The sequence below is a fragment of the Pteropus medius genome, unplaced genomic scaffold (genome assembly GCF_902729225.1).
Source record: "Pteropus medius unplaced genomic scaffold, Ma_sr-lr_union100, whole genome shotgun sequence".
In the NCBI taxonomy this organism is placed as follows: Eukaryota; Metazoa; Chordata; class Mammalia; order Chiroptera; family Pteropodidae; genus Pteropus; species Pteropus medius.
The window spans coordinates 842,373-864,309 of NW_024345481.1; the positions used below are offsets into that span (position 1 = coordinate 842,373).

At 34.9% G+C, this 21,937-nt stretch overlaps 1 protein-coding gene across 2 annotated transcripts in view; it reads right to left on the reverse strand.

Annotated features, from left to right (window-relative positions):
* Positions 1 to 21,937, reverse strand: part of IPCEF1 (interaction protein for cytohesin exchange factors 1) — a 129,855-nt gene that overhangs the window by 80,129 nt on the left and 27,789 nt on the right. For both annotated transcript variants that reach the window (XM_039873848.1, XM_039873849.1), the window contains one exon: positions 14,958 to 15,001. The gene's annotated coding sequence lies outside the window, so the exon portion shown is untranslated. Of the gene's footprint in view, positions 1 to 14,957; positions 15,002 to 21,937 lie in introns of those variants that run through there.

Sequence of the window (21,937 nt, forward strand, 5' to 3'; positions counted from 1 at the left end):
CTTAGTCAGCTTTTTACTAGTAAAACAAGCATAGAATTCACAAAAGACAAAGGGAAAAAATTATCTTTAATTCTTCCCCTAGGCATTATATTTATTGACAATACACTGCTCTGGTCATTGATATTAAGCCTTCTTTGGATCTTGAAGAATATTTCTTTTGTATATATTGTGCCTCTTTACTTCCTATCTCTTCAGTGTGTTCACACTGTCTATGCCCATTGGTCCAAGGCACCAGTAGTACCTCCCTCTTAGATCACTGCAAGAACATCCAGCTGATGTCCCAGCTTTCAGTTTTGCCCAGAGTGAAGTTTGTTCAATGCACATGTGACTACTCATCTCTTCTTAAATCTCTACAATGACCATCGAGCCTTGAGATAAAGACCAAAATCATGAACATCTCCTACAAGGAAGGCTTTGTACTATCTGGCCTCAGTCTCCTCTCCAGCCCCATCTTGGATCATTTCCATGTCTCTTTCTTTGATCTCCCTGACTCACTGGCTTTTTCAAATTTCTTAAACATGTTTCTACCAATTTCAGAACTTCTGTGAATGCACTTCTTCAACAGCCCTCACCCAAGATGGCTTAGATCGTCTAATCTTTTAGCCCTTAGACCAAATGTCATTTAGTAAAGAAAGCTTTCTCTGATCTATGTGAGATCAATCTCATTTTATGTGTTCTGATAGCACTTTATCTTTTCTTCATAGAAATTTCCATAATTTTATCAAATTATTAATTTTACTATTGATCCTTTAACATCTGGCTCCTCGCTATAGCATGAGTTACCCGAGAGCAGGCATTTATCGTCATATGTTGTTCACTTGTTTATTGCTGTATCCCCAGTCTTTGTATACAGGGTGACTCAATAAATATATGTTTAGTAATCGAACTAATAATACAAACAACAAAAGCACTAAACCATAGATGAATTTTCATAAAGAAAACCAATGAATTCCAATTATTTTTGTTCAGTAGGAAGTGTTGTCATGAATATCCCATTAGAAATCTCCTTCTCAATATACAGGATATGGAAATAAAATTGTGTTGATGTCATATTTCCCTCAGTCAAAGAGCAAAGCGGGAAAAAAATACCATGCAATCAGTGGTTCAGGGAAGGGAGGAATAAGTGAGGGGACCTGGGGACAGATGTATCTTCATGGGAGCTGTCTGTGAGTGTTTACTTGATGATTTTGGAGTTTCAGTACTTATTTCTTGAAGTAGTTGACATATATGAAATCTACAGTGTCACCAAAATCATTCAAAGATAATTTGGGGCATAAGAAACATCAAAATAACTTAAGCTCAATTCTTGTTTATCCTCTTCCATACAAAGCATGTACCCATAATTCAGAAGGATTAGAAAGTGAAATAGTGGTCCTGGGGACTCAGGTAAATACATTTTCTTATTATTTGGGCAATGAGAACCAACTTAGCTAATCATGTTACAGGGCAGATGGTATCTATATATTGATAAATTAAATATATACTCCAAGATGTTGATTCAAATATTTATAAAGCATACAATAAAAGCAGTTTATGAAAAATAATAATGATGCTGGAAAAGATGTTTTGAAAGTAATAATTTTTCCATAGTTTCAAGCTATTCTGAGAATATCAGTGTAAGCCAGGTGACTTTAAGTGAAAGAGTTCAAAGAAGAAGTAGTAGTTATTTGATATGTCTTGATAAAAATTTTTGCATAATTCTCAGGAATTAAAATATATAAGAGCCTAATGATAGGGTAACAAAAAGAAGTTTTATTAATCAAGAGGTTTCCAATTCTTTGATTTTAACAAAATTAAAGAAAACTCTATTTTAATCGTCTGTTAATCATTAAAAGTAGTTGTTGTGGTTGATCACAACGTGGTATTTGGTATATATTTGGAAGGAGTTTAAAAAGTGTTACATTCCCATTTATTTATGTGAAAAATAGTCTTAAGTGATTACGTACATAAAAATCAAGAATAAGATTAAAATTATTTCTGAACTCTCATTCTAGCAATAAATAATATCCATGTACATGTTACATAATAAGAAAGTCTCATCTATCTCATTAAGTAATGAAATATTGTATAATCATCATTGTCAAAATATGTAACTTATTCATGTTGTTTTTTAAATTATGTATCAATAATAATTGTAATGATAACTTCTTCAAAATAAAATATTTTATGGCATAAATAATTATGTCACCCCAAATTTTAAAAATTAATTTCAATTTAAATATGTATTTTTTGTGAAATGCATTATAATCCATAAAATATTTTTAAGCATAAAAATATCTAATTGGATAAAAACCAATGGGACAGTAAAATGGAAATTCTCCATTTAAAAAAACTCCAAATATTACTTTTTAAAAAAAATAATGGGACACATTATTAATACGATGTTTTATTGTATATATTTCAAGAGAAGTATAACCATTTTTACCGTCAAGATTTATAACATGCCAGAAATTACATCTTTCACAATGATTTAAACATATGATAAAAACCTTAGGTGACAATTTAAAGTATAAGGAGGGTTTCCAAACCCCACACGACCAAAAAGAAATATTTTTAAGCTACTGCATGCACAGATCTGTCAAACAGATTTCATTTTGTCACTTGTTAAATGTGGAAACTTATAAAAATCACTTCATTTCTCTGAATAGCAGATGCCTCCTCTGTTAAGCAGAAATAATAACAACCAACTCATAGGGTTTTTGTGAGAATTAAATGAACTATCATACGGAGAATATGCAGGGCACTGTGCACGATGAGTGGTAACAATTACCTAGAATGGGAACAATTACTTAGAAATAGCTTTTTTATAGAAAACTCTTCTTCCTAATGGAATTAGCACGTAACTGGAGGGTTTGAGCAAATGCAACAACAGGTTTCATCAAATAAAATCGCTTTCACACTTTGAGGTTGATTAAGCTCCCCAATCTATTCTCCCAGCGACAGTTTTGGTGCCTTGTTTCAGAGTTTAAGGAAATCACTTTCTCAGTCAAATTGGACACAGTTATCTTTAAAGAACAGTTTCTTAACATGATGCACCATGAGACTTAGCCAAAACAATGAGGTCATTAATTTTAAGTTGTGAAATGATATCAAATATATTCCTGATAAACTCTGTCATTGAGAAGTAGAAAACACATTTCATTATCAAATGAATAATAAAGTTAATTGCAAAAAAGAGATTTTCTTTAACATAAAGATAATTTCCTTAACATATACTGGTTGTCACAGACTAAATGTGTGTGTCCTTCACAAAATTTATATGTTGAATCTAATCCCCAGTGTGATGCTGTTAGGTGGCTGGGCTTTGGGAAAGCAATTAGGTCAAGGTTGGAGCCCTCATAAATGGGAGCCCTCCTAAGACGATGCCAGAGAACTCTTTCCTCCATGTGAGGATATAAGGAAAAATCAACAGTCCACAACCCAAAAGAGGGTCCTCACCACAACCTGACAATGCTGACACCTTGACCTTGGACTTCCAGCCTCCAGAACTGTGAGAAATAAATTCTTGTTGTTGATGAGCCACCTACTTTATGGAATTTTGTTAGCATCCCGAACTAAGACGCTGGCGGAGAATCATTCTGTTTTGTTCTAGGCACAAACAAAATGCAAATTTATTCTCGAAATTATTTTAGTATCTGTTTGGTAAGTTAGTTAAGTCAGAAATATGATCTCGTATCATTTTAAAACCAGAAAATAAACCAAGAATATCAATATGAAACAAATGCTCTATTGATTAAGAAGGTAAATGCTAGTACAATTATCTTTTATGAACAAAAACAAACTCACTAAACAGAGTTATAGGTTCAACTGATGCAAAAGTACCTGCCTTGATTATTCTCCAATAGACATTATAACCTTTGGGCTGATGTAGCAAAATAAAGTATCAATGCTTCAACGCTTTAATGGGTTTTTTTTTTTTTTTAAAGAAGACAATTTATTGTGATTTCAAGATAATTTTTCCAATTGAAATAAACTATAGGCTAGATTTATTCTCTTTCTCACAGAGCTTTATATGAAAAACATAACTCTGAACTAAAAATTTTAAAACCTACAGGTTAATTCATAACACACTTATCCTTTAAAATTATAATGCTAGCATTTGACAAGACATCCTTAGAGCAACAAATGGATTTCTAGAAAGTCCATGATCACAGACAAACAATGTGAATTATCCTTAATGCAGAAACTAGAGCTAAAGAGGAAACAGAAAACGCTGGTCATTCTTGAGGCAGAAGTTTCAGTCACCAAAAAGCACATAATACATGTGGCAACAAACTGTACACTTAACTAGCAATGATAACTGTAAGCAAGCATCTTCTGTTAAATGATAGTCTACCATGTAATGCCATGGGAAGCGGGAGAGAAAATTCATCTTTGCTCATAAAGAAAAACAAAGGACATGAAATAATCCATTAGTTTTGCCAATCAGAAGATTTCTCTTGTCAAGGCAGAGCAGGAGAGAAGCAAGTAAAATGCGAGGTGACCTGGTGACCATACCTACAGTGACATAAGGAGCGGAACAGTCCATGGTTGTTATCTTGTCCAGAAAATTTATGAAAGGAAAAATGACTTTATGCAAATTATTTCAAATTTTTTTCTTTTTAATTTGAGCTCTACTGTCACGTTGATTCAAGTTCATTCCCTATTGCTTTAAAATATGCTCATTCTTTCTTTTTCATTTATATTCCCTTCTTTTATCAAGTTTTCCACTCATTTCGCTGCATTCTTTTCTGCTGTTTCTCCACGTTGATGAACTGACAGATGGCTCTAAGAGCCATAGCTTTTTAAAAAACGGAAACTATGGTGATTAAAATTATTTTCAACACTTCTAAACACTGTGATACATCAGCTGAGGAGATGGCAGGCCTCCTCCTTACTTTTCTTTCTTGCAATTCCACGTAAGCTGTCAGTCCTGACATGCAAAGCTCAGACATAAAACTCCAAACAATGTAGGGGCTGGGGGAACCCTCTTTCAGCCAATAATCCCAATCTCTGCTCCCAAAACATTTTACCAGAGTAACAAGCAGGTGGCAAACTGCAAGAGATCTCACACAATTTCCCGTTTTTCCCTCCTGTGTACCAAACACAAATGGCTGTTGGCCATGCCCGTCTGAGAGGCATGAAGCTCCCTTGCATCTCGGGACTGGAGAGATCTCCCGCCCTTCTGCAGACTTCCAGAACCGGAAATTCGAAATTATGGTTCACATGCCTACATGCACAGCACTCCCTTGAGCTCAGGCAAACAAGCCTCGCGGATTCCTCTCCCGGGCCACAGCGTGGCCCCGTATATGTGCACTCTGTGTGGTTGCTCCCGACCGAGGCATTCTCTCTTCACCAGAGCTTGGAGTCGACCAGCTGCTCGAGGAGCACCAGCCTCTCTACACAGTTGATTCTGTTCCCATGGTTGTCTTAAATTCCACTATGCCAGCCCCGTGAGTGATTGGTTCCACCATCCCTCCAGAATCAGGCTAATAATCTGGCTTTGGGGTATTCAAATTATTACATAGACCGGGATCCTGCAAAACATACTTGCACATACCTGAAGCGTGCTCGCATGCACACACACACACACACGCACACTAGCAGCAGCCTTGTGCACCAGCGCAGGTAAAACCTGCATGCCTTGTTCACCTGTCTCCTCTCCAAGCTCAGTAAAAGACCCAAGAAACTTCTAGGAGCCAGTCATGCTATGATCCAAACTAGCTGCACGCTTAGGGATGATTTAAGGGATTTGTGATCAGAACACAAAGAGCCTTCTCGAAGGTTAGTACTAGCCCCAAGAAGCTACACATCTTGGCCAGTGATGAGGTCACAGGGAGTATTGGTAGCCCCTGGCAAAGCATCCATTATAAAGTTCACCACAGTCTGTCTCAGGAATACACCCTGGCTCCCTACACTGGCAGCCCCTATGTGACACCTGATTGCCTAGTTGTCTTCACTCTAGCCTGTGGGGGTGAGAGCAGATGCAGTGCTCCAAACTAATCCAGACAAGAACAGCAAATTCAGATGGCCCTTACCGTTCTTAAATTCACATCCCCAAATTTCACCACATGAATAATAATCGTATTTTCTGCTTAGGAAAGCCAGACTGTGTATGTGTCGTTCTGAGGCAGCCAATCACTTTAACTCAGCTTTGCGAAACAATCTCCCACCAAACACACTTTCCGCCAAAGTGAACAGGCATTCCTCAGGTAGAAGTGGCCTCTGCCACGGGAAGGAAGCCAGAAAAAAAAAAAAATCTATCATAAAAGCTGACTCCTGTTTGCACCCATTGCTCTGGAGTTGGAGCTAAAATTCCTCTTATGTCTGGTTAGCTCCTTCCTTGAGACATAACACTTTAATGGGCCTTATAATTTTGCAAAGGTAGTAAGTGCCTCAGGCCTATTCAGACAAGAGAGGTAGAGACCAAAAGGAGCTAACCTGCTGTGCATAAAGGGGAAGAGCTGCCTTTATCAAGAATAGGGTGACTTCTCTGGAGGCTCTTATAATGATATTTGGCAGAATTTTTGAATTTTTGCAAACTGTTTTCAGTCTTCACATCAACTCTAAAGTAACATTACCTATTATAAGTTGTCTCTTATAATAACTTTTGCCTTTTCAACTTCTCCTGAGCAGCACGCTTAGTTTCTCAGTAAATCCCATTACATTCTTATGAAATGAAAGAATCCAATAATTGTGATAGATGCTCCAGGCCAGGTGTATAGTAGGCACCTAATAGATATGTCGACTTGTATTGAAACAGCCTCCGCTTTAACACAAGCTAAAGTGAGTAAACTATTACCAAATGTCGACAATTCAGAGGGGCCGTCTGTGACTGACAGTAATTGATACCTTGTACTGCAGACCAGAAGCCATAGGATGATTTTGAAGAGTCTGAGCACCAAGGTATAGAGCTCCTAGAAGAGACACTGGAGAGCCAAACGCAGCTTATTTTGGAATTGAGCATCCTTGTTGAGGCTTCATCCAGAAATAATGTGGGGCTGACTTCCTGGTTGGAACCCTCAATGGGCAGGTGGTTAAATCTAAAGCTTCTATCAGTATCAGCCCGCTAACAATCCTCACGCAAGTACCTAAATTTTGTGTCTACTGACAATTCTGGGTTAAAGTCTCCAAAATTTCTAAAGTCAAAGTGAGAAATGTATCCAAAACTTATCTATTCATTCTTTAGGAGGAACACATAAGTTAAAGCCATTCTTAAGTACTCCAAAATTGAGACATTTGTTGACACAATCCATGTAAACTACTGTCTTCAGGAATAGCTCTCTGGAATCATAACACGTAAGCAAAGAGACACCTGGTGGACAAAAATGTAAATACACTATTTAGCTTGAGGCTGAAGACAAATATCCTTTTGACTCTCTAGTTTAGCACTCGTTTGATTTCAATAGAGCATATTTTTAACTACTAGAATGATAAACTCAGAAATCTAAGTTTTAAAACAATACTTTGTATTTATTTCTAAAACAATTTTTTGCTCTTTTTTAATTAGACTCTCTTACTGCATAAAGTCCTGAGAAGTAATACAAAAATTACTGAGTAGATCGCAATTGGCCAGCCACTTTGGTTCACCTTTCTCTGAACACATGTGTGCTTATTTTTTCTGTTGTTGTTTCCATCCCATTATAGACTTTGTGTGTGAGATTTTCCATTTGTCTTTGGGTTATTTTATTCTTGCTTTTAATTAAGTGGAGGCAAAGACCTTTTTTTTTCCAGCCAGCTTCCTGTGGTCTGCCCAACTTCCTGCGGCCAACCCACTCTCTTCATTTCATCCTTTCCTACTCACACTTCACCTACACACTGTGTTATGCCTACCTTTTCACATTCAGCTCATACACGCACCTGCTCCCCTCCCACTGCCCTAGATAACTTCATCTAACCTCAAAAGTTGATCTTCACAAAAATAAGAAATCATCTATTTTGTTATACTTCATACTCGTGGAATTTGGTTATGTTTATATTACAAATTGTTTTTTAATTAAATGGATATGTTTAATTGCAATTTCTATGACCTCATGAAATTTTAGCTCAGAAAGAGGAACGCTCGTGCCAAGAGAAGTCAGATGACACTTACAAAGTCCATTTACTCTGAGGCTGCCACACTGTAAAAGCCAAGCCATGTGGACAGCCCCAGGGGAATGAAGTGTCGTGCGAAGAAGCCAAGGAGCACCAAGGCTCCAGACTTGAGGATGTACAAGTGATCCTGGAAGTAAATGCTCCTGTTTCAACCATTCCAGCTGAAATCACGTGCATCAGAGATGAATTGCCAAGTCAAGCCCTTCTCAAATTCCTCTTGGGAGCCAAACAAAGAAGTCCTTACTCCTCCATTTTCAGGAAGTAAGGTGGTTCTTACTTCTATCACACATTTGTTGGTGAAATGTTGAAAATTTTCTTTTGATAAACCAAAGGTACTTATTATAAACTAATAATGCTTATTATAATGACATTATATCAGAAGTGCTTATTAAAAACTAGTAAGAATTATAATGATTAAAAGATAAAGACTGTCAATATTTTCAGATGATATGATTTTACATGTAGAAAATAATCTATACATGAATTATTAAAACTAAAAACTGGACATAGAAAGGTTGCTAGATGCCAGGTCAATAGGTAAAAATCAATGTTTCTATATACTAGCAACAAATAGCATGAAAATAAAATTTTTAGGAAGATACATATTAGCAACATCATAAAATTCCAAATACATTGGAATGAATCCAACAAAATATGTGTAATATTTCTATGAAGAAATCTATAAAATATTATTGAAAGAAATTAAAAGATCTAAATAAATGGAAGGATGTAGTGTTCACTAATAGAAAGACTCCAGATTGTAAAGATGACTGGCAAGTGCTTTTTCTTTGCTGTTAATTTTATCATCCTATGATCATAAGGATATTATCCTACCTTTTCTTCTAGAACTTTCAGGGGGTTTTTTAGCCTTTCATATTACATCTATAATCTACTTGTAATTAATTTTTTACTATGATTTCAAATAAGAGTCAAGTTTCAGTTTTTAAATTAATAACCAATTGTCTCAGTCCCATTTATAGGAAATAGTCATTTCTCATTAGCTCTAACCATAAATGGAAAGCTCGATTAGTTAGAACACACTAAAAGTAAGAATTTCTATTCACTAAAAGACAATAATAGGGATTGTAAAAGCAAGCAAACGAATGAGAAAAGATATGTGCAATACATATAACCTATGTAAGGCTACATACCAGAATGTTTAAAGAACTATAAATCGATAAGAAACAGGCAAAAAATCCAAGAGAAAAATGAGAAAAGACTAAAGAGCCATTTCACAAAGGAGAATATCAATTAGCCAACATACATATGAAAAAGTGCTTGACCTCGTTAACCATGAGGGACATGCAAGGCAATTGCAAATAAATACCATTAAACACCCACCAAAATTGTCAAATTTTAAAAGGCTGACGATACCAAGGAAAACTCTCAAACTCTGCTGGTGAGAGTGTAAATTAGGGCAGCCATTTTGGAAATCTGGCAATATCTGCTAAGGCTGTGGTAACAATTTTAATATCTGAAAATATAAAATTCATGTTAAATATATATATTATATATATAAAATAATAAAGCTATTCTAGATTAATAACAAAAAATAAAGCCAGAAAATATAATCTTCATAAACATATAAATATATTGCCTCAAAATATATCAAGCAACGATACCTCACGAAACTGGAAAGAGAAATAAATAACTCAGCAATTATAGTTGAAGATTATAGCACACATCTCTCGGAAATCAGTAGCTTAAGCAGACAATAAGTGAACAGAAAGGGGGATGACCCAAATGGCACAAATTAGTAAATTCTGATACACAGAAGTCTATACTCGAGAAACAGACTGCGTATGCTCATTTCCAGCACACATAGCACATTGTCAAAAACTGACAAAGTAGTATACAAAGAGAAGTTTGATGAATTTCATAAAATTAATTTAATAAGATTATGTTTTCTGACTATAATGCATTAATTATAGAAATTAATAATAAAAACATAGTCTATATGTCTGAAATAAATCTCACTACCAAAAAGCAATTAGATTAAGCATAGCTTGTTTTCTAGTTTGATATCTCATGAATTGATTCTGCAATCCATCCTCACTGTATTTGGAGATACATTAATTTCAAGTGATGGTTTTATTGAAAAGAGAAAGAAATAATAAAATGCTATTGATAATACAAATAAAGTCTATAGATAGATAGACGTATGAAAGACATTTTTCCAGATATTCGTCTATTGTTGATTATATCTATACTCTCAAGAGTTCCTTCTAAGTAAACCTTCTTTTATTTATTCCTACCTACAGTTAGCAATTAAAAAATGTGAAATTAATTTTAAAAGATTAAAATAACTTATATACAGAGAAAAACCTTATAATTATAAGAAATTATAAAAGTGACTGATTTAGGAAAGAAAGTTGTTTTATAGAGATGCCTAATGCAGGAATTTCCAGGAAAGTTCATCAAAGAAGACATCAGGTAGTTTTTCTCTCCTCTCTCAGCCCCCAGGGATCAGCCACAGGATTAGTTTGGTCAATGGGCTGTGCAAAATTTCCAGTCTGGAGAAGAGTTTGAGCATTCCACACTCTCTTCCCCTGTCATGGCAGATCCAGAAGCTGCCCTTTGCCGTGGTGTTGTCACAAGGTGGTGAAGCTTCAGTCAGCTTGCACCCCTGAGTAATTATATGGAGCAGACAAGACTTCCCCTTCTCATGTCAACCAGCATTGGACATATAGTGTGAATAAGAAATAAAAGCTCATTGTGTTAAGCCACTGAGATGTTAGGGTTAATTTGCTGCCACAGCATAGCCTGGCCTAGACTGACAAGAGCTCCTTGTGCCTCACTAATCATGAATAAAAGTCTTTTCTAAAAATTCTTTTAAAGTTATGTTTAAATGTTTCTTGTGGAAAGTAAACTGATATATACACTAGGTAGTTAGTTCCTTTTTTGGAACTCTGTAGTTGGATGGTAATTTTATTAGGAAAGATGTTGTTTCTACTGAGTTTAATAAACTAAGAGAAAGTGAGATATCTGTCAACAACAAAACTTTTGCTTTTAAAGTAAGTTTATTCCTCCTCCCTTCTCACACTGTCTATAAACAACAAATGCAGAAACTTTTCTGGAAAAGTGCCCCCAAAATTTGTGGAAATAACCTCAAAATAATTCGAGATTTTCGGCTAACACCTATCAGCTTTAGATTCTGCCCTTAGAAAGCTATATTTACATTTTCAAACCAAAATTTAAGAAAACACAAATATTATGAACCAGAAAAAAATAATAGCTCAAATGTTAACCTGCCCTCTTGAAAATTTGAAAAGCTTTCAGATTCTGTCTCAGAGAACGTCTAAATAAGTATTTCTTCAGCTAGCCAATTCTCTCTGTGTAATCCAGTTGTCCCCATTTCTGTTCACTTTGGTATATTTTAGGCAAAAAAAAAAAAAAAAAAAAAAATTATGAGTCAAGAAGAAAACATATGTGGTCATTTATTCCTTCTCTGCCAGCACACAGGATTTTAACATAGGGCTTATTTTAAAACGAGCCAAGAAATCCTTAGAGTGCAGGTTGTTTTTCCATCAGAGGTATGAGACTTGGCCCCACCTGTTTCCGTTCTGGAAAAAGTCCAGTGACACTCTGAATCACCTGGTGACATAAATTAACATTAAGTAGGTCTTAGAACATAACTCCCATAGGCACAGCAAGAAAAAAAGAATAGGAAAAATATAACCTTGTTTTCAAAATGTATTCATGTGAAAATTCACAATATTCACTGCCCGGTAGGAATATGTCAAAATAATTAGACAAGCATTCTGTACTTCAGAATTCTGTAAGATTATTGGTGAAAATGAAATCAGGTACAGCTGCTGTGATAAACAGTATAATGGTTCCACAAAAAAATAAAAGTAGAATTACCATATGATCTATCAATTTCACTCTGGGTATAAACCCAACAGTATTGAAAGCAGAGTCTCATATAGATATTTGTACCTCCAAGTTCATGGCAGCATTATTCACAATAGCTAAGACGTGAAAGTAACCCGAGTTGGCAGTCGATGGATGAATGGAGAGGCAAAATGTGGCATATACATACAACAGAATATTATACAGCTTTAAAAAAGAAGGAAAGTCTACAATATGTTGTAACATGTGCTAAATGAAATAAATCAGTCACAAAAAAAAACATTGTGTAATTTGTTTGTCTAGGTGAAATACATTGTGCTAAATGAAATAAGGACATTGTGCTAAATGAAATAAATCAATCACAAAAAGACAAACATTGTATAATCCCACTTATATGAAGTACCTCAAATAGTCAAAATCATAAAGGCAGGAAGTATAATGGTGGTTTCCAGGGACAGTGGGGAGGGATAGATGGAGACTTATTGTTTAACGGGTTTAAAATTTCAGTTCTCCGGGATGGAAAGTTATGGGACGGATGGGGCCGATGGTTGCATAACAACACAAATGTACTTAATGCCACTGGCTGTACACTTTAAAAGGTGCAGATTGTAAACTGTAAAAAAAATTTTTAAATATAAAAGAAAACATAACTCTGTGCAGAACTCAAAATAACCATGGAACCAGAAATTTAGGCACACATGAATGAGAACTAAATATATACTGTTGACTCCCACTACCTGCACATGGGCTGAAAACGATGCTTATCTCAGAGTGACTATGTAGGCAGTAGTCTTTTACTATTGCTTAATGACAGTGGTAAAGTTGGAAATTATCAATATGCTTTTGCATTAAGTTGGAGAACATTTGGTTGTCCTAGTAGCTGGTTCTAGACTTTCTCTTGGGTAACCATCTAGCTTTGCTTTAAAAATACTATAACAAGCCCTTTATTGAGATCCAGAGCATTTGAGTGTGTGCAGAAAGGCCTGCATGAGGCGATGAGAGGAAGATGAGAGACGGATCCCTGAAAATGGAGGGAAGCAGGGTGGTAGAAGTGTAGGTAGAAAGCAGAAGAGTCAAGTTCTGCCTTCATGTTGGCTTTGGGTGGAACCAAGACAATATGAAGGATCTCTGAAGAAATAAGTTCTTGGGAATTTCTACAAATCATTTCCAGGTGCAACACATTCTTAAAGGCCACAAATTAGGAGGATTAGTGCCAAATGCATAAAATCTCCCAGATACACAGATGCCTCAGCTGATGACTGTAGCATTCATTCATCGCCATCATAACTAACATTTATTGAGTGCCTAACTATATACCAATTATTGTTCTAAGAGCTCCACTCATATTAACTCATTAGACCCTTGCACCAGGTTCATGAAGTACTATTAGGGTCTCCATTTAACAAGTGAGGAAAGTGAGCCACTTAAGAGTTAAGTAATGTGACCAAAGTCACACGGCTAGCGTCAGAGACAAGATTTAAACCCAGGCCATCCGAGTTCAGTCCCTGCCCTCTTTACCACTATGCTATGTCCCTGAGTCTGTTTGAGGCAAGAATTTCTATGCTTAACAAGACTCGAATTACCTAATTTGAGTGGCATAATTAATTACCATTCTCTATAAGATGTATCAAGTTTTATATTACAAGAGAACATAGAGTTTATCTAATCCAGTCGTTCAACCAATGCAGGGTTCCCTCAAAACACACCTAGTCTGAGGATCAGAATATTTTATTAGAAATAGTACTTGACAACTTTTCAGGATGGTAAAATCCACCCATTTTTGTCAACATCTTAGGGTAACCAGCTTTGTAAATCTTCAATGACAAATATGACTCAAAATTCCTTGATGAAGCGTCAAATGCGATGGCAAAAAAAGTATTCTTTACTACGGTAAGTAACACGGGAGCCTTATTGACTGAGTCATACATCTATCTCATCAATAAACATGTACTTTTAGTTCACACATGTGGAAACAATAGGAGTTTGTTTCTGAACAGCCGTGATATGCACCAAAACTAATTTTTTTTTGTCAGTGAGTTGGACGACAAGGACCATGGGTTTTAATTACTGCAGAAGGTCAATGGTCACCAAAAAGAATGATGGTGACTAATGGTCAGCAGTAATAATGTTTCAATGACTGTTTCAAGAAAATTAACAGTAGTAAGAAGTATATTCTGGGAAAAAATCATGATTATTATTATTTGGCTCATAGAGAAAAACAGTACTTAAATTAATACACTAATGTTTCTAGAAATTTTACCAGAATTTCAGTTATATCCATTGGGTCATAAAAGGTTGTGTCCTTCCCAGACAGCTGTGAAAAGAATGTTTCCCTTGCATTCCCCAGCAACTTTAGGGTTGTATTTCATCTTTAAAAGGAGTTAAACCCAACAAGAAATGTATGTCCCAGTCAGGAGCTAAAACATATAATTCTTTTTAAATCATTTTATAAATAGAAAATCAAAAGAATAATGAAAAGAATTACACACATATAGAGAACTCCTAGACCATGTTTTGAATTTTAAAAGCAGAAATATCTTTATTTTACTTTTATACTATAATGTTAAATATAAATGTTTTATTTTGATTATTAGTAAATTTAGATCAATAAATGTCTCATTTCTAAAGCATTCAATTTACTATTGGGCATCTAAAAACACAATTGCTTGCAAAATAGATTTTTCACATAATTATAGTTCTACGATACTTCGATAGTTATGATATATTCCTAACCACTGACGAGGTTAAAAAAAAATAATTTCATAAATAAATCGCTTTACTAAACAACTCTTCCGCTGAAAAGTATCTATTTTCCAAGAATCTATTTTCAAGGAGAATCCAGAGGACTGAATGTAGTTGGTTATTTATCAATACTATTAGCTTCCCTCTGCATTGACCCTAACAAAGTGATCAATATACCAAAATTGTATTATAATTTGGTTCACAAATTAGGATAACAAAGTGGAGTACAGGCCCTTGGGACCATAAATATCATTAACAAATTAATTTTGAAGAATTTTTCAATTACATACCAAAAAGCTATGAGCTTCTTTCTTCCAGTTCTGTTGCTTCTGATCTGTACAAGAAAAAAGACAGGAAAGGGGATCATGAGATTTCTACCTGGACTCGACTGCACAGGAGAAATCAGAATCCTACCACGTCAAACCCAAATAGAGGCAAAAAATAATAATAACTTGGCCAGGGTAATAAATATCCAGTGTCACTCCTGGAGAATGAGGCAGAGAATTCTATCATAGGAAAGAAGACCTGTGTAGTGAACTAGCAGGAAATCACAAAACTGAGATCTCCTGGAATTAAATGTTTTCTAAAAGATAACGTGAAAATAACGTTAGAATCCCTTTGAACACGCCTCAAAATACATTTTTACTTTGCTTTTAAATACAGACATACTTCGCTTTACCGTGTTTCGCTTTACCATGTTTCGCTTTATCGTGCTTCACGGACATTGCGTTTTTTTATGAATTGAAGGTCTGCGGCACCCCTGCCCTGAGGAAATCTATTGGCACCATTTTTCTAACAGGCTCAGATGAAGGTTAGCATTTTTTAGCAATAAAGTATTTTTCAATTAAAGTATGTACATTGTTTTTTAGACATAATGCTATTTGCAAACTTAACAAACTACGGGATAGTGTAAGCATAACTTTCACATGCACCAGGAAACAAAAAAATTTGTGTGACTCGCTTTATTGCAATAGTCACTTTATGGTGGTCTGGGACTGAACACGCAACATCTCTGAGGTGTGCCTATACCTAGAAAGACATGCACATGGATTTAGAACTTCCATCTGTTTTCTTGGAATTTTGCCATGGGAAAATGTTTCCCATAAGCAATAACAACTCCACTTAAACCATATGTTTAAAAAACAGATTCTTTTTTTTAAAGACTATTTTTCAAAGCAATTTTAAGATTACAATAAAATTGAGAGGAAGTTAGAGATATCTCCCATGTATCCCCTTCCCCTACACATGCATAGCCTCCCTCGTTATAAACATTACTCACCCGAATGGTATGTTTACCAAAGATGAAGCTACACAGACACATAATAATTACTCAAAGTCCATAGTTTACCTTTGGGTTCACTTTTGGTGTTGTACATAATACATGTATGGACAAAAGCATGATGACATATAGCCATCATTATAATACCATATGTAGTATTTTCTCCATCCTAAAAATCCTCAGGGCTCTGCCTATTCATCTTTCCCTACCCTCACCCCTGCCCCGGGGCGGTCACTGATCTTTTTAGTTCCTCCAAAGTTTTGTCTTTTCCAGAACGTCATATAGGTTGTTGTTTTTTTGTTTTTGTTTTTGTTTTTGTTTTTGTTTTTATCATAGCTTAATAACTAATTTCCTTTTAGCACTAAATAATATTCCATTGTCTGGATGTACAACAGATTATCCATTCAACTACTGAAGGACATCTTGGTTTCTTCCAAGTTTTGGCAATTATGAATACAGCTGCTGTTAAGCCTCCATGTGCAGATCTGTACGTGAACATAAGTTTTCGACTCCTCTGCATAAATACTAAGCATGATTGTGGGACCATAAAGTAAGAGTATGAATTAACTATATGCTAAAGTAGCTGTACCATTTTATCTTCCCACCAGCAATGAGTGAGAGCTCCTTTTGTTCCACATCCTCAGTGGTATTTTGAATTGTCAGTGTTCCAAATTTTGGCCATTCTAATAGATGTTTCATGGTATTATATAGTTTTGTTTCAATTTGCATTTCCCTGGTGACATACAATATGGAGCATCCTTTTGTATGCTATTTGCCATCTGTGTATCTTCTTCAGTGATGTGTGTTATTTGGCCCATTTTTAATTGGGTTGTTTGGTTTCTTATTGTTGAGTTTTAAGCATTCTTTGTATATTTTGGATAACAGTCCTTTATCAGATGTGTCTTTTGCAAATATTTTCTCCCAGTCCATGGTTTGTCTTCTCATTGTCATTGTATTGTCTTTTGCAGAGCAGTTTTTAATTTTAATTTTAATTTTATCAATTATTCTTTCATTGATCATGTCTTTGGTGTTGCACCTAAAAAAGCATCACCATACCCAGGTCATCTAGGTTTTCTCCTATATTATCTTCTCAGTGTTTTAGTTTTGTGTTTTACATTTAGGTCTCTCATCCATTTTTGTGAAGAGTGTGAAGTCTGTCTAGATTAATTTTTTTTTGCATATGGGTGTCCAGTTGTTCCAGCATCATTTCTTGAAGAGACTATCTTTGCCCTATTGTATTGCCTTTGCCTTTTGTCGAAGATCAATCGACTGTATTTATAGGGGTCTATTTCCAGGCTCTTGATTCGGTTTCATTTAACTATTTGTCTGTTCTTTTGCCAACACCACACTGTCTTGATTACTGGAGCTCTGTCGTAAGTCTCGAAATTGGGTGACATCAGTCTTCCAACTTTGTTATTCTCCTTCAATATTATGTTGGCTCTTCAGGGTCTTTAGCCTCTTCATATAAACTTTATAATCAATTTATCAATATCATATAATAAATTGCTGGGATTTTAATTGGGATTGTATTGAATCTGTAGGTCAAGTTGGGAAGAATTGACATCTTGACGATGTTGAGGCTTCCTATCCATGAACATAAAATATCTCTTCATTTATTTAGTTCTTTGATTTTATTCATCAAAGTTGTGTAGTTTTTTTCATATAGACCTTGTATATATTTTGTTAGATTTATACCTAAGAATTTCATTTGAGGGGGCACTAGTATAAATATATTGTGTTTTGTATTTCAAAGTCCACTTGTTTATTGTTGATATAGAAGAAGGCAATTGACTTTTGTATATTTACCTTGTATCTTGAAAACATGTTATAATAGTTTATTAGTTTCAGGAGTTTTTTATTGATCATTCAGATTTTCTTCATAGATAATCATATCATCTGCAGACAAAGAGAGTTTTATGTTTTTCTTCCCAACCTGTACTTTTTATTTCCTTTTCTTGCCTTATTGAATTAACTAGAACTTCTAGCATGTTGAAAAGGTATAGTGAGAAGACATCTTTGCCTTGTACTCTATCTTAGAAGGAAAGCTTCAAGTTTTTTATCAAATATGATGTTAGCTGTAGGTTTTTTGTAGGTTGCCTTTATAAATTTGAGAAACTTCCTCTCTCTTCCTAGTTTTTTTGAGTTTTTATCATGAATGCGTATTGGATTTTTGTCAAAAGTTTTTTCCTTATCTTTTAATATGATCACATGATTTTATTTTGTAGTCTGTTGATGTAATGAATTATATTAATTGATTATCAAATGTCGAATCAGCCTTGCATACCTGAGATAAATCTCACTTGGTCATAGTGCATACTTCTTTTTATACATTTTTGGATTTGACTTGCTAATATCTGTTAAGGATTTTTGCATTTATATTCATGAGAGATATTGGTCTTTAGTTTTCTTTTATGTAATGTCTGTCTGGTTTTGGTTTAGGGGTAATGCTGGCCTGATAGAATAAATTAAGAATTACTCTCTTTGCTTTTGTTCTCTGAAAGAGATGAATGATGGAATATAGATAGAGGATGGATGATGGAAAGATATAGATAGATGATAGATAGATAGATAGATGATAGATAGATAGATAGATAGATAGATAGATAGACAGACAGTCAGACAGATAGACAGACAGATGATAGATAATGCCAAACCACTTGAGAGTTACTTGTAGACATAAAGATGTTTCACTCATAAATACTTTAGTATGAACATTCTAAAAACAAATATCCTACTATAATTACACAATAATGATCACACTTGGAAAATTTTAAATGGTATAATTATCTAATATTCAGTTCAATTTCTTCCAGTTACCTCAATAATGTTCATTTAAGTCTAGGGGATTTATATTTTATTTTAAATTCAGGATCCAATTAAGGATCATTGCATATATTGGCATGTGTATACAGTTCCTTTTGTCTTTGACAACTGACATTTTTGTAGAATCCTGGCCAGTTGCTTTGCATAATGTTCCTCAAATTAGATTTGTCAAATTGTTCCCTCACAATTAGACTAGGTTAGACATTTTCGGCAGAAGTACACAATGTGAAATTGGAACGCTTTCCTTCTTTTTACATATTTGAAAAAGCACAAAATAAGTTGGGTTGATATTTTATTTCAATCAGCTAATAACACTAACCGATTGCCTCCTTATAGAGTAAATTTAGTGTTACAGTTTGCACTTTACAAAATGCTTTGACAAGGATTAATTTATTCAATTTGCACAACCCTATGAGATAGATATTTTTAATTATCTTTTCTTTTTCAATGGAAATTTATCCAAGTTTACATAACCAGTAAGACTACTTCTGTGGCCAAAATTTAAGTATAGAAATACTGTAAATATCATACTAGAGTAAGAAGCCCTCCATTTTCATGTCAAATAAATCTAGGCATTTTTCTCTTCTACAACCTGCACTCCATATTGTCCAAAATTTATTCCTTACAGTTCTAGTTTTGTATGTTAAATTACAAGGTAATGTCATATCTAAACATTTTCCAACTATAACAATTTGAAATTATAATAGTAAAACCAGGAATAATGTAAAAGTAAGTGAATGTGAGGTGTACTGAGTGCCAAGTCATTGGCTTTCGTTCATGTCTATGCCTTTGCATTTGGTATATCTAGTAATACAGCAGCTCTTCCTTTCTCTCCATACAAGATTTTATGTCACTTCTTTCTACTTCCCGAAGCAGTGAAAACAACATTGTTTCATGATGCAATAATTAGTATTTGTATGAAAATTTCTGAGTATTAAATTAGCTAGTTTTAAATTATTTTTTCTTTTTGCCTTGAACCTTACAATCTCAGTATTGTTTAATTTAGAATCAAGTCAAGAAAAGTTTGGTTATCAGTATATGTAATTGATGTATAAGCAATAGCATGAACCTCTAGGTAGACATTCCATCCAGAAAGAACAGAAACAGCTTTTCCCATTCTGTAAATCAAGAGTACTGATGGAGTAAAAACCAGACAACTTTCATAGTTACACTAAAATTTAAAAAGTTATATCTCCATGTCCAACTAAAGGTGACTGCAGATGCTTTTCTAGTATTCAGACTCAGATGTACTATCTAAATCATTTTGAGTTTAGAGAGATCTTGAAGAAATACGATGCTATCTTCCTCTGATAAAAACCACTTTACCACCTCCAAAAAGCCCCAAGCTGAGATGGCAGATCAAGATCCATTTACGTTTTTCATCCACGCACAATTTCCCTAACACTCAGCAATTTGAATATCTCATTTCAAAAAAAGAGTAATTTCAAATGTCTGAAATAAATAGTGTAACATTATCATCCTTGTCCACTGTTCAATTTCATAAAGAAGCAGAGATATAATCCTGAAAATACCCAAAGAAGGAACAAAACTTTCTTTTCAACTTTCACAGAGTTCTATAAGTGTAACATCATTTTCTTTTGAATTGGCATATTACGCACCCCCTTAAAATAAAAATCTATACTTTAATCTTAGGAAAAGCATTATTCTCATTCTTCATTTAAATTAGTTTTTTATCCCAAATACAGTAAAGGAAGCTGCATTTGATGATTATGCCTTGACTATATAAATTATAGCAGACAGAAAGAGTGATGAAAAATGTTTCAGCAGTGAAGTCTTGAATAGAACATGTATCATTCATTTTTCCCTACCAATCCTCAACAGACTCCTATTATCTTCAAATGAGATGCTTCCTGCAGTTAATTTAATCACTGTAATTTGCTAAGAAATAAAGACTGATGTCTATTGAAAATTATTTCAATTACGTCTTTGAAAATTAGTTCAAAACTGTTAAAATTACTACTTTCAATATTATATTAACCTCTACCAAGTGTTATTCTTACACTCTTCCTAGAGCAAAAAATGACACTAGAGTCCAATTTTTTTTTATTCAGTAAAAATCCAACTTTGAGATGTCGCAATTATTTTTAAAACTTTGCTCAAATTCAATCTACTTAATGTTTAATCTAACTCTTTTCAAATACATCTTGAGGAGCAACTTTTCTGCTTAAAATCAAAAACATGGCCAAAATTCATTTCATTGAATCACATAAAATCAAACTATCTAACTTCTTGAAAATAAGTACGAGCAGAGAGAAAGGATCTCACAAAAATAACAATGATGAAAATAACAATAGATAACATTTATTAGCCTCTGATTATGACTTAATTTGTGCCATCATGGGCCAAATGCCATACACACACTAATCATTTAGTTTTCACAACAACCCTATGAAGTTGGTCCTCTTTTTTCCCCATTTTACAGATGAAGACAGCTGCCATGAAATCTGCTATTACAGCTGGCATCCTCTGCTCTTTGGACAACTGCCATCCACTGCTCATAGGAGGCTGCCTGTGCTGCCCCCAACTTCCTCTAGACACTCCCATACACACCTGTTTCTGACCAGTACCTTAATGAGGTCCCTCCACAGGGACACCTGCTTCTGTATGACCATAGCTTTCCCTCCAGAACCCACAGACACTCTAGAAGAGGAACTTGGTGGGAATGTCTGTATCAACAACCTCTGTACCCACAGCCATGCCACCTCCCACCTTGCCAGACCTCTTTGCTCATCTTAGCTTTTCCCAGGGCTCTCCTTCCAGTCCAGCTCCATTTGGGGGACTCCAATCCATAGTCGGTCTGTAATGTCTACACTGCAGAAAAGTTTAGTTTCTCTTCCCCAGGGATCTTGGACCATGTGCAAGTCACCTGGCCTTGCCTCTGTATCCTTGAACTTTCTGAAGCATCTAGGGGGTTCACTGAGCTCTCTCCAGCAGACAGGAGGTGATCCTGCTTTGTGTCGCACATGCACACTGGCAATTAGTTGGTTGGATGCAGCTTAGTGTTGCAGATTGTGTTAGCAGATGCTCATCCTGACACAGTTCAAAATACCACGTTCCAAATTATTAACTATATGAAGGAGGCAAAAATTCATGCCTTTCAAACTTTTCAGCATTTTGATTCTTTATATGATGCAAACTCTACATATA